Here is a 14,747-nt window from a genome sequence, read left to right as displayed (position 1 = left end):
GTTTGTGTATAGTTTCTATGCTGTTTCTTAAATGAATTAGTCAATATAATTGAAACAATTTTGCACTTGCCCTGAATACCTGAGCTCATGTTTTGATCAGACTCTAAAATGTTGCCAAAATAACTTTTTATTTGCGTTGTGATTACCATAATCTAGCTATGAATATGAGCACAGCGGTGCAATTTTATTTATATCAGCCTCCTACTACTGAATCTTTTTCTATTTATTTATAAAGGCAGCTGAAAGGTTGTCAAGTTTTTTTTGTTTTTTTTTTCTCACTTCATTGACCTTTAAAGGTTCAAAGTTTCTATAGTGAAACATCAGAACGCTGAAGGCTCAAATCTTATCCTGTTAAGATACTGATCCTGCTTCTTGGTGCTGCCCCCCGCTGTACTGGAATGTGGATCATGAAAGGATCAAACACAAGTTCCTTTCTAAAAACTCAAAAAAGTCGATCAGTTCATGGGACCACTGTTGTAGTGGTTTTCAGTTTGGCAGTAATACTCCCCTCAGTGATTTTCTGTCTGTACAGCCTGTCCTGTGTTCAGAGACCTCAGTGGCACATTTGTTTTTACCAAGATATCAAACTAACGATTTTAATCTAATCAGAAACACAGCAGAACATCATGGCCACACTGATGTTTTCCTCAGTCTGCTGCAGCTGAGCTGGAGTTCTTTCATCACTGTCCGAGCCGACGTCCTCCAAATTGAAAGGACCTCTGTGCCAAGTTTGTCTCTGAAGATATTACAAAAAAGATGGGAAACCCCATATTTCCCCAGACCTTCTTCTAATGTAGAAAAGAAGGTTTCTGCTTCTCTTAAAGTTATCCAAGCTACTGGAAAAACATCAGTTGCTGCTTCTTATTTTTTTTTCTTTCTGGGGCCTTGATGCTGGCAGTATCACCAGTGACTAGATAGAATCCGCATAGTTTTGCATCCTTGCAGCCTTTGCAAATGATACAGGCACAAACACATCGCCTGTGTGCATGCGTGTGCATATGTGTGTATGTTAAATTAGGAGCATTTTTCATGTTGGGGTCAGAGTGACGGGAACAGGATTGTGACAGGAAGGCCTCAACAGCTTTCTTTGAACTTCCTTGTGTCATGAGTTTGTGGTTCTCTGACTGGATGATTCAGAAACACCAACGCATACATTTACATGTCAAATATTCATATGTATGTGGTATACACTATTTTCGGCTGTCTGGGGCTTTTTTTGCGTTGTAAAAATAGGACTTTTTATGTCACATCAGTAGCACTGACTGCACCATTCTGTGGCTTCTTAGCTTAAAATATTGCACAAGCCTGATAAGTGTTCAAAGTTAAAAACAATTTAGTCTCTTAATGGTGAACACAAAGCCACAAACAGCCTGATAAAGCGAGTGAATCCTTGCTCAAGTCGTGCCTAGTGATTTAATTTCACAGATTTATTAGAAGAGCAAAAATCTGCTAAAGCAATATTCTGTAAGATGTAGATGAGTAGACGAGGAATGGTGCATACTGTACTTTTAAGCCCATTTTTCACATTACAATCACTACCTGTAATGTAATTTATTTAATTGTATTTACAGTTAAATCATAGACCAACACAATGTAGTGGATAATTATGAAATAGAATATAGGTTTTTTTTTTAATAATTAAATATCTCAGAACTACAGATTGCATTTCAAATCGGCCTTTCTGAGTCGATGCTTTGCAGAACCAACTTTTGCTGCAGCCATCGCTGCAAGCCTTTTGTCTCTATCAGCTCTGCATATCTAGAGACTGAGACTTTGCCCATTCTTCTTTTGAAAATAGCTCACGCTCAGACTGGATGGATACAATCTTTGAAACTTAAATTTCTGGGTGTTTTGAGTTGTCGTCCTGCAGAAAGGTGAACATCTGGTCCACTGTCAAGTTTTTTTTTTTCCAGCATTCCCCCCCCCCCAAGGATTGATGCGTGTATACCTCTTTCTTTCTTCCCCTGAACTATGACCGTCTTCCCTGTTGGAAAATTGCCGTAAAATTAAGTTTTTGTCTTATCTTATCAGAACTCCTTCTTGTACATGTTTGCTAATTCACCTACTTGGCTGTGGGAAATTAAACATCTGATTGCCTTGCACCAATGACTTCCTCTTTTCCAGATTTTATGAGTGCATGACTAATATTTTATCTCGACTGAGCTTTTGATCTCTGGGTTCTCCAGGGTTACCGTGGACATCTTGGGTGCTTCCCTGATTAATGCCGTCCTTGCCCGGCCTGATAGATGGCCACCCATGTGTTGGTAGGTCTGCAGTTGTGCCAGACATTTTCTGTTTTCAGATGATGGATTAAACCATTGTTTTAGAACTTGACTTTTTAAGCTTTATCCCTCACCTGTCTGCTGTGTTCCTTGGTCTTCGTAATGATGTTTGTTCACTGATGTTCTCCAGCATACCTCAGAGGCCTTCACAGAACAGCTGGATTTATACTGAGATACAATTCCGCACAGATGGACTCTAATTACGTGACTCGAAGGGAATTGGTTGCTCATGGGGTTTGGATGCTTTTGCAAGGCACTGTAAGGCAAAACGACAGAAACAAAGTACTCCATTAAAGCAGCTGGGTTTGTGTATTTAGTCACATTACACGACAGCACTTATCACCTAAAAAAAAAAGAGTAAATTCCAGAGCAAACAACTGCAGACAACAAGCGACAGAAAAACTGGAACAGACATTTCTTCCATGGATTTCCCTAGCACCTGACTTGTTTTCAGTCGGTCATTCTGTGAGACGTCCAGGTCTCGAAGGGATAAAAACCAAAAGACACACCATGCAATCATCTCTGATAGTTATTGTCTTCTCTCAGTTAAACACAGAAAAGTTTAATGAGATACTGTTTGTTTTTCTTTTTTTTCCTGTTCTTCTGGAACTGTTTGCATTCTGAGTCCAAACTTGTGCTGCTACTTGAAATTGTTTAGTGTTGTTAGAGTACCGTTTGGCCATTTAAACTATAAACTATCAGGAAATTGTTTAATTCCTTATGGGGGAATTAAGCGTAAGGATATTTTATGATTTAATTATCAGTGAAGCCTGTCATGTTTTCTACCTGTTCTGTTATTAGAGGGACGTAAAGGAGGTTGAGAGCTGTCAGCGAGGCTTTGTGTTACATCTATGTTTGAGAAGTTTTGAACTAGAATAGCGATAGACATATTAGTCAATGGGATACTTGGATTTAATTATGAGTCCATCAATAGAGCAGGTGATTTAGGACTATTTTACAGTTTAATTGATTAATCTTTACTGTTTCTGCCCGTTTCATTTTTCGTTTCAGTTTACATATAATTGTATTCACCCCACAGATATAAACAGAGGCATGATTGAAACGTAAACAAAGACAATTTAATGAGCAAAAATTTTGAAAACCATAAAACAGTTACATTTAAATGGATCATTTGGCATTAGGACCATTTTGAGAATTAGACACAAGATAGAGATATATTTTCTCGTCTTGTTGTCTGAATGTATTGCCACACCCGTAAACATCCTATAATTTTAACTTGTTTACTGTTATGACTGAAACGCTAAAGCACATCGGTATTTAATTTACCGTCCTGCAATAAATTACAGATTTATCACTCAGTTATCAAAATAGTTTTAATTTTTAGTCTTTAGAATGAAGTAATTAAAGTCTCACAAGCAACGCGGTTTGGATCCGTCACTGCTTAGTGCTGTTCAGCCATTAGGTACGCACAACACTGGGGAAGGTGTGTAGTAAAAAAATATGAGGATGCACATGCATGCCTCCCTGGAGGCACCACTTTTAATTCGAATTGGAAGGTGATTGGGGTCATTTCATTCCCTCTCAAGCTTCACAGACGTAAGAAACACTGATGCAATAATAAATTCTCACCTGTTTTCTGCTTTTACCTAAATATAAATCTGACGGTTTAACCATCTGCTGCCTCTGACTGCATAAAGCACAAAGAGGACAAAGCTGTTTTAAAAGAAGGCTAAAATAATGGCAACTGTCCTTATTCTGCCAGCAGAGCCTTAGCAGCTCTTTCAGCTGTTTCATAAATCAACTAGTTAAAAGGCAAATACACATTGGAGAATAAACAGTCCCTTCTTTCTCAAGGCTGCTCAGGAGGATGAAGTTGGGGGAGTAATAGGGTGATGGAGTTAGGAGGATCAGCTTGGCTTAACTTTGTCAGTGCACCAAATTCCCCTCAGTCCCTCTCTCCCACTGTCCGCGCTCCCTCCACCGATCCATAATAGGCTGCTCCTAAACAAAGCCCAGAGCTTAGTTTCAGTTTGGAAACCTTAAGAGAAAGATTGCTCTAAGAATATTGACTACAAACTAAACCATTCCTTACAATGCTACATGTGATACTGTCAGTTCTGCTGGCATGTTTAAACTTGTTAAAAACATCAAATTCAATCTTTTTTTTTTCTCTCAATGGTGTTAATGCGAGTGTAATAATATAAACACCGTCTGAGTTGCTTTGGGTGAAAGCATCTTCTAAAGAACTAGCAGTGATGTAAATGATACTGCATGTATCACCCTGGCTTTGTTGGATCACAGTATCTGATAAAACAGTTTTTTTTTTTTTTTATTGGCTGTGGAAGTCAGATTATGTCTTTTTTTTTACTTTTTGAAAAGAAAAAGTGTGCCCACTCTGGAGGCCCAAGCAGAACATTTTGTGTTAACATTTTAGGTTTTGCTTCTTTAAACTCTGAAATGGCTTGACTACTAGCTAAGAGAAAATGTTTAAGACTGCCCATGTTGCTGGTTTCACCCCATTTCTCATTTTTAATGTCTGGTTGTGCTTGTTTTACACTTGAACAAGTGAAATTATGAGTCGCAATTGATTAGCGGCATAGCACACATTACTTGGTTGAGAAAATGCTGAGAAGAAAATAGGTGTCTGGTGGAAAGGTGATATTTGTATCTAAAGTGAATTAGTGAATTTTTGTCTTTGAAAATATCAATTGTCCACAATCTGAGAATATGTTTGATTGGATCTCCATATTTTCTGATCCTACAACTGAGAATGTTCCAGTATGCATTGAGTGTAGGACACTTACTACTCGCAAGTACTCCATTGAAGTCTAGATTTAAAAAAAAATATATAAAGGTATATATTTATAATATGCCTTTCTGACTCTTTATATTACTTTTAAAAGCCATTCATTGGAGAGTGTTGCGATAAAGCTTGACTAAGTAAATTTTCCTAATAAAATTTCATCCACTTTTAATCCCCATTAACTTTAACTCAGAAAGAACCAAGCCGTAAACTTTATTCCATATAAGTCAAATCCTTTTTAGCTCTGAACCGAGAGCTGGTAATTGAGCATTAGGAAGTAGTAGCTTGTATGCAGGGTCTTTCTGTGGGATTGTTTTGGAAGGAAAGCCGGTTGGAAAAGTTAGCGTCTTGTTAATCTGCACCAGAGCAATTTCAGACGAGACCCAGATGTTCGCCACGTTAGGATATGGCAATTTTGAAGTCCAAGTTGAAAATAACTGTTGCTCCCTCATTCCCTGCGCCTGTGTGGTTGGTTGATATTGTACTGAAATCGTGTTCCGAATGAATAAACGGGCTGCAAAAACCACCAGTGTGTGTGGTGTTTTTTAGTGCTTTTAGGTGGATAAAAGCACACCAGCCTTAGATCATATAAGTCAGAATTCAGAACAGTCTGTTGCTCAGGGACCTGATCATTCAGTGGAACCACACTGAAGATGGGTTTGTCGCTACAGCAGTCTGTGTTCTGGGACGACGGCTCAGAAATGCTGACATAGTTAATTCTGGGACGAAGAGCTCTGTTCCAGGACAAGCTCTTCACCAACACAATAACTCAACTCAAAGTTTGGAAATATGGGTTTCTTTTTTGGGCACTTCTTACTGTTAGTTTCATGTTGCAGGAAATGAAGTAGGAAAACTTTGCTAGTATAGCACAAAGAGCATGCCCACCACATGCATGGGTGCTTGAATACAAAGAGCAAAACTGTGGCCTTGTTCTCGTTTCAGCTGCAGAGTAACAAAACCTTTCCATTTGATTAATTTATCAGGTGGGACAGGTTCTTAAACAATAAACAGTGTGTTGCCGTGTCAGCAAAATGACATTTCTTTAATTTTACAGAAAAAGGAGCAAAACATAGTCTCTGTAACACAGGGCCGTGTTTTTACCTACTGAAGTTCTTTGTGAAAATCATTTGTTAAAATATGACAGTCATGCCTGTTCAGTGCTAAAATGTAAAGGGGAGGGAAGGAAGTCAAATAGAGGCTTCCAGGTTCAGATTTATAGCCACGGGGTCACCAGTGGAAGTGGAGCTGGAGCAGAGTGGTGCAGAACTCTCCTGCTCTCTCCAGGCCTCCTTCGTCTTCCCTTCTCCCCTGTATGTAGGTCACTCTGGGTGCACATCCAGGTGAATATGTTCTCTTTTCTTTCCCAGAGTGCAGATGGAAAAAAAATAAAAAATACTCAAAGTGTTACTGTCAAATAAAACAGCACTGTGGAAAAATTCAGCATTGATAGCAAAGGTCAGGACTTTCCACAACAGATGTGATGCTTCATGACGCACCCCCGGCGAAGATGTGTGAAAAGCTTTAAAATAAATGAATATTTCAGTGCAGTAGCATAATTTTACTATGAGAAGTGTTAGAAAATTGCATCTAGCGCATCTATTCAAGGTGTGAAAAATCCCATTTCAGGAATAAACCCGTTAATTGTCGCTACAATAAAGATTGCATAAAACATTTTTGCAAATCTATACTTTACTTTTGTAAGTTGCTGTCAGTTGTCCAATGATTAATCAATTTCTTTCTGTTTTCCCTGATTCATAAGACAACACAGAGGCTCTTTCGAATCCCTTCAGGGCTGAATATAAGGGCCCACATTTACAGCAAGACAATAAGAAAAAACAGAACATCTCCAGAGCAAATAGACACATCTTGGGGTCACGCCCAACAAAATATCCCTCATTTTTATTGGTTTTTGAATTTCAATACTGCCTGTCTGTTTATCGTTGATCAGATTGTTCCCCCAATTGGGCTCAGAGCAAGTTATGTACCAGGTGAGCCAATGGTTCAGAGCTTTGGTTGGTCCAACTGAGAGAAATTTTGCAACTGAAACAACTTTATTGGAGCTTTGGTGCAAGCTGCATCCTCAAGCAAAAAGCACACAGAAATAGGAAGACCATTATTTGGTGTGTTTAACGTGAAATATTATGGGCCTTCAGGGCTGAATTTTAAAGCTTGTTTGGAGTCTTTTGGTGATTTACATGCAGCAGAGCTATGTGGGAGAGGCCGAAGGTGTTGTAATGAACGGTGCCGGCATGACTTTGTGATCCACAAAGATAAAGTTCTCTTTTTATTTCTTGAAACGTTTTTCCATCGAAAAGTTTTTCAGTTGCATTAAACTTGTTCATATATCTAAAATTTGCTTGCACATGATTTCTACAAAATCCAGTGGTTGGATTAGGGTTGCAAAGGGAAACAACATAAAGCTGAACAAAAAAAATGGTGAATTTATTGTGTAGATTGTTCTGATAGAAAATGTTAATATTTCCTTTTAGTATTTAAATTAAAGAAAGAAACAAAGGCAGAGCAAAGGAAAGAGAGAAGGGAAGCAAGAAAGAAAACCTTCTGGTTGAGCTGAATAAAAGAGCATAAAAGAGGAGACAGGATTCTGGACGATCTAAAGAGGTTGTGAAAGAAGAATAGTCAAGGATCCCTCTCTTTGTGCACTCCAACCTTGTGAAATGTTGCAGAGGAATCAAAGCTGTCCTTTTGGCAGAAGAACAGCTGTACAAAGTATTAAAGTTTGGGTGATAATAATTGTGCTAACATGTGAACTTATTACATTTAAATAATATTTTTTCTTTACATGAAAGTTTTACAGACCTGAATAAAAGCACTTAAATTAAATTGTGAATTAAAAAAAGAAATCACAGTGAGATTAAGTTACTGCAATAAAAGATTTATAATGCTTTTTCGCCTATTTACCAGGTGTGTCAGTAAACATGGCTGACACAGCACGTTTAAATGTCCCTGTTGTTCCATATAAAGATTTGAGATGTTGAAAAAGTGCTTGGCTCGTTTTAACCGTAAGTCCAAAGTAGGTCGTTACAAGTCCTTATGCTAGATGTTTAAACTAAACCAAAGCAGGTTTCCTGTCTGTCCTTGAGCATATGAAGTAACCCGGCAGTGTTAATTTCCACAAGTTTACCTGTGCCCCCCATTAGAGGTACCAGCAGCCGCCGGCACCGCGCCTGGGCAGGATGTTTTTGATGAAACACGGAGCTTAATTTAGTCCCAGGCATTCTCAGTATCTGTCACCTAACTCCCAGCGATCTCAACACAGAGGGCCGGAGGTGTGGGTGTGTACGTGTGCATGACGGTCCGTGTTTACCCACAGAGGACAAATATAAATTCAAGAAATGCACACGAACTAGACCATCCCGAAGATGAAAAATCTTCAGACAATGAGGAGCTTGTTTGCCTAATCGCAGCTGCTTACGCGTGACATGCTATTGTGCTCCTACTGTTTCCTTGATGTAAAGCTTTCTTAAATGAATTGTTAATGCTGAGTATCAAAAAAACAACCCAGTTAAACCCAGAAAAACACCCACAGTACTGATTTCTCCTGGCTTGTTTCAAGCTCTTACTTGGCTAGTAAATAACCAAATAGGCGAAGGAATTGCCAGCAAACCAGCTAAAGCGAAAAGCAAACCGGTTGCCAGCAGCCTCTGCCAAAGTCTTCGGCCTGTACCCAGTGCTGTTCTCTTACTGGTACATACAAAAATGTTCTGCTTTCGTCCTTGAGTTACAGCATTAGTCTGCCTGCGAGGAAAACGGTTTGAGTCGGAACGCCGATGGAAGGATCACAGCCGTTAAAGCAGCTACATGCGATCCTTCGTCTTCCCGGCCCTCTGCCTGTGCCGAGTTTGACAACATGTGGGTTTTGAGCAGCCTTTAATTGAATCTCGCGATCCTCTGACCTCGTCGTTTTCATGCAGCACTTAAACAACGTGTTCTGACTCGTCGAAGGGCCGCACGGAGTGCAGCGAGACGAGAGCTGTGTGGTCTTAATGCGTCCGCAGCGAGCTGAACAGAGAGGAGGACCACACAGCGGCACGGTCAGATCGGGTTTTCGGAGGCCTTATTTATAATCTGGGTCAGAGTCCAGGCCGTAACCTTGCTCTCGCTGTCCCTCCTCTGCAGCCCGTTTCATCTTCATCACGGCGCTCTGCCTTTAACTCTGCTCGCCGTTTGTGCGTCTGCTCGGTCCATTCAAGCTCTATTCTCATCGTCCCTTTGTAATGTGCTGAGTCATGCATCTCTAGGTGAGACGAGTGTCATCAGTGTTTTATCTGAATGCGTTCAATGCATAAAGGTGAACACTGCAATGTACTGCAATATGTCTTCTACTCTTGTTAAACGGTATGTTCAGTTATTTAAATTACGGCGGATAATTCAGGATTAATAAGCGACACAATAAACCCAGTCGGTTTGGAGCAGGAATGTTTTAGAAAAACAGTTTTCGTCAGAGGCACGGTGGCCGTACTTTCAGCTTGTCAAGTGATGATATGACAAATGATATGTCAACAAGCATTGAGTTTCAAAAACAAGAATTTCACACACATTATTGTAGGTTTTCTTTATACCAGAGAAAGTCAAAATTATTAAAAATAATATGCTTCCTCAAATATATTTTTGCAAATTTCAGAGAAATGCCACCAATGAGTCACCGTGAACCGTGGCATAATTCCTTCTGAAATTCTTATAAGAATTTGTAGAGTTTATTTAAACGGGTTGGCTTCATAGTAGTTTTGTTTGAAGTTTCATAGGAGATGTTAGTCTTTATTTTCATTTTAACAAAACCATTGCATGTGAAGAACTATTTATACACTTCTTGAAGATTAATAGATAAACCTTTTTNGAAGATTAATAGATAAACCTTTTTAACAATTTATCTCTGATTTATATATATATATATATATATATAGACTGACTTTTTTTTTCTTGCCTCCACTGGCATTTGTGACTTTTGGTCTTTTGTAGGTTGTTTAGTTTTCTCTGGTAGAACATTATAAAAACAAATATTTGCTACTACACAGGTATATGTAATAAAGTGGCTAAGGAGTTTGTGTGTGTAACTCTAAACTATGTGTTGCAAACGGCAAATCCAGAATGAATTCAACATTGTGCCTAAAATTTCTGTTTTACAGTAACAATGAAGTTATATGTTTAAATAAATCATTAAAAGGCTAAAATATCACTCCTGCTGAAGATGAGTTCATATAAACCTCTGTCTGGATCTGAGCAGAGATAAAGGGAATGAGTGTGACATCCCTGGCTGGGTTCTAAAAACCACTCTCCAATATTCGGTGAAATAAGCCTGATATATGAGCTGGATGTGTTGGGGCATGCTTCGCTTTGCTCACAGATGTTTTTATTTCATGAGCTGAGAGATGCAGCTCAGGCATCATGTGCGTTTTATTTTTTCTGCCTTTTGTAATGGTGCAAAGCTGATCGGTTTGTTGCGAACTCAGACCCAGCAGTTAGTCTGGCATGGTCATGCCTGGGCTGGGAACACATGACAAGACCACACGTTTTCAGTTTTTAGCTGCTAGTTTGAGGTCGTTTTCAATGTGACAGGAGAAGCAGATAAGTCGCTGATTGTTTTATCTTATCACGACCCTTACTGGTCTAGATGTTTTAGTTCAGTCCGTTGCTGTTGAGAGCCAGAAGCAGCTTTTGATTTAGTTTCAAAGAGGTGCCACTCTGCTGAATGTTGTCGTGGCCCTGCAGCCACCATAACCTGACTCCCATTTATCATGGGAAAGTGGCAAACACTGAACGCATCACATGGATAAATGCCCATGCCTCAATTCCCCACAGTGGCTCTGAATCTATCATGGCCCTGACATGGCTGTCAGCAGTAAGACTTGACGTCCTGTTTTTCGTGGAGGCCTCCCAGTGTGGCGTTCTGGCGAGTGCTCACTTGGTGTGAGTCAAAGATGGGCCGGCAACCGAGGGGGCAGCCGAGGCGAGCCGCAGAGCGGCTTCAGGGCCCTGCCGGGACCTGCCAGGTCTGCTGCTCTCTCTCTGCCAGAGGCCTCGGCTCCCAGAGAGTGAGTCACAACCCATGCTCCTGACACACACGCACACACACATTAATATGAAAAGACACACCCACAGTGTGTAGGCATGCAGGTGCAAGCACACGTTGAAGACAATGGATTGAATGTGTCGATCCAAAAATGTTAATTTTCTGTGAACATGCAGAGCACTTCAGTGTTTTACTGAGATCCTAGTTTTTAATTTTATTTTACGTTTTTTTTTTTTTGTAATGAGGAAGGAAAACTAAACATGGTTTTCATTTTTTTTTAATAATAAAAATCTGAATGCAAATTTTAAAATGGAAGCAAATAGGTCCATGCTGTCCAATAGCATGCTAACTCTGGAGGTACTGCAGAAAGCGACAGCTCAGGTGGGAGGATCTTCTAACGCGACAACTATTAGTAATAAATTTGACTTACGAACCAGTGGCAGAGGAAAGCCTAAAAAAAGGTAATTTTTTTTAACACTTCACATCACCTTTTAGTTTACTTATATACAAATGTCATCTCTTGGTATTTTCCAAAATATAATAATAATAATAATAATAATAATAATTCAGTTCAATCACACATACATTCTAATTAATCCTAATTATCAATCAGTGCATTATTATTAAAATTAGTTTAACCCTTTCAAGCATTAATTATGATCCTTTGTGTCAGGATTTTTTTTCCCATTTTTTTATTTTCTTAAGGCATAAAAAAGGGTATAGAAGAAAAATGTGTAATTTTTTAAAATATATATATATTTTTAGGTGATCAATTGTAATTTTCTCCAAATACAAAGTTATTGTTTGAAAAATACATCAGTAGTATTGTTCTTTAGGGATTATCTGATGTCACAATATTTTTTTTACCTTCCAGAGTCGTCTACAGTAGAAGGAGGGACCGGGTCGGTTGGCATGCTTTTTGTCTGTCGGCCATATTGGATTTAACAAAAAATAATTTATTGCATTTGCAGCTGATGACCAGTAGTTGATAGTGTATTTTATGATGCATTAGTGTCCACTTCAGTGGTCTGTGTGCATTTATGACACAAGAAAATGGCTCTACATAGCTGTCCACTGTAGTGATCACTATGCATGAAAGGGTTAAAAGATTTTCCTTTTAAGGAAACCCAGCAGATTACATTGAGTCATGGACTTGATGAGAGCAGCATTGTGTCTTTTCTCCAGCTGTGACATGAAAGCGTGTCAGAACTGTTTGGAAGATGGATGGACCTTAATACAGGATAATCCTGGAAGAAAGGCTTGTGGAGGCAGATCATGGAAACCCAGTCAGTCAGCGAGGAGTCAGACAGGCATGATTTGACCCAGAGAGCTGGAATTATGTCTTTTATTTATATGCTATTAACAGGTCACAGATTCCTCGGAGGTCTTCCCTCTGTGGTAGTTGTAGCAGTAGTAAACAGTATTTCCCCGTACATTTATAAAATACCAGCAGTTCCTTCAAATAACTCACCCAATCACAGAATCCTCCCCACAGCTGCAACAGAGTTTCTTGGAAAGAGTCTGATATCATGCTTCTGAGATGTCAGACATTAAATCGCAAAAGAAATGCTGTGTACCAGTTTACCTGATATAAAAAAAGTATAAATTAACAAATACATTTTGACTTTCCAATTCATGCTACAGTCTTGAAACCAGGGCACTGAGGTTCACTTTCCAGCAGGACAACAACCTTAAACACACAGCCAGGTCTACTGTGTGATGGGTTAAGCATATGCTAGAATGGTCCAGTCAAAGTCCAAATAAAGTCTTAAATCGAATTGAGAACCTGTGCCAAAACTTGAAATTGGATTTTCAAAGATCCTCTCCATCCGATCTGATTGATTTCAAGCCTTTTTGCAATGAAGAATGGACAGAAATTTCATTTCAAATGTATTGGAGACATATCACAACAGATTGCATGCAATTGGAAGTATTGACTCAGGTGAGCTAAAGACAGAAGCATGCCACACATTTCAGATTGTTATTTCTAAAACTAAATTGAAAACCATGTACTTTACACGTCTACTTTACAATTACACATTATTTTGTGTTGGTTTGTCACATAAAATGGCGATGAAAGACATGAACGTTTACAGCTGTCATGTGAGGAAGTTGCTCAGCGCATATGAAGACGTCTGTAAGACGCTGTAGCTATTTCCAGTCGGTTCATGTCCCTCTGCATACAAATATCCACCTCCATTTCATTCATTCGTTTGAGTTAGAACCACAGAAACCTCTGATACACATACACACACATTCGCACACGCAGAAATGTGGTATCAGCAAACAAATGAAATGTTCACCATGTGCTTTACACACATGCTTTAATATTCTCCAACAGGATCTCCAGCCGTCGGTGGGAGTTTGAGATCAAGGCTTCGATCAGCTGGAATGATCTGCCTGAGTGAAGGGAGGAGGAGTAGCATTTATGAGGATGTGTGTGATTTATGTTCAGTATAAAAATGTGTATCCTGTGCAGAACAGAGCAGGCAGTTATTGTGCTGTAAGCGACTACACAGCTCAGATTACTTACATTGTTGTGAAAAATGTAGTTATAAGTCATCCAGTTATTTGCATATTTAGAATTATAAAATATCTAAGACTGTTCTGTGCCTGTTGCTTTGTTGCCTTTGCTGAAACCTTTGCAGTAAAGTTTTGCTTTTATGTTTTAAAAGTTGCATGAGTGAAATGTGTAAGAGTTGAGAAAATTAATGTTCTCAAGTTCATTCAGGTACATTTATCTTGAAGCAAAGCTTCAGGGAGTTTTTGTCCAATTTAACAAAAAGTAAGTCACTGTCGCATACATTTTTGAATTCTGAACTATATTTCTAAAATGTTTTGCCATCATTAGGTCCAAATGAATTTTATTGCAATCCAGCTGCACCATTTTATTTTTCCCCTGCATAGCTTTTCACATGAAATGCTGTAGTTAACAAACCACAGAACAATCTCTCAGATTTTAAATGTCAATGTGAACCATTGATGGTAAAAAGAAAGGACACCCTCTTTTGATTTCGGATGCTTTCAGGCTTTACCTGATTGCTTAAATATAATCACAAGAATACAAAAGCATAATACAGATCCCACATTGTCATCATTAATAGCAATAAACAAAGATAAAACTAAGTTATATGACAAAATGTATTTTATCCTACGATTTAGCAGCTTGTAGAATCCCCTTGAGCAGCAATAACTTAAAAGGAGTCAGGCTTTCTTTTAAGCATTTCCGCCAGGTCAAAGTTTGAACTTTGACTAAGGCTTTCCAACACTTTATTTTTCTCTTTATTTTGATGTGCTTGGGTCATTGTCTTGTTTCATGATCCAACTTTAGATGCAGAACTCCTTTGGCTGGAGAATATGATTTGGAGAGCAGATCATCCTGCAAAGTGACCAACTCCTGTGGCTGCAAAACCAGCAGCTGCAGAACTTGTGGCAGCTTGTTGTTGCAGGTTTTCAATCCTAAATCATGCACCCATATATATATTTTTTTTTAGACAGAAGAGACATTCTGTCTGCAACAACTCCAAGCAAGACATATCTGTTCAGTCTTTTTCCAGTTTTGCTGTAGAGAAATTTAACATGCTAACAGAGGTCTACAGATTTTAAGAGGGGGCTTTTGGGCTCCATGTAATTCCTTTGAGTATTGCAAGATCTGACATTGGACTGAATTTGC

General features: G+C 38.9%; 1 long non-coding RNA gene across 1 annotated transcript in view; it reads left to right on the top strand.

Annotated features, from left to right (window-relative positions):
* LOC107836192 (uncharacterized) overlaps positions 1–14,443 on the top strand; it is a 24,603-nt gene extending 10,160 nt beyond the window's left edge. The window contains exon 3 of the long non-coding RNA XR_001662060.1: positions 13,416–14,443. This is a non-coding gene — a long non-coding RNA (uncharacterized LOC107836192). The remainder of the gene's footprint in view (positions 1–13,415) is intronic.
* The last annotated feature ends 304 nt before the right edge of the window (positions 14,444–14,747 follow it).

Source organism: Poecilia formosa, unplaced genomic scaffold (genome assembly GCF_000485575.1).
Source record: "Poecilia formosa unplaced genomic scaffold, Poecilia_formosa-5.1.2 Scaffold43, whole genome shotgun sequence".
In the NCBI taxonomy this organism is placed as follows: Eukaryota; Metazoa; Chordata; class Actinopteri; order Cyprinodontiformes; family Poeciliidae; genus Poecilia; species Poecilia formosa.
Note: the sequence above shows the minus strand (reverse complement) of the source record. Positions and strands in the feature narration are given on the sequence as shown.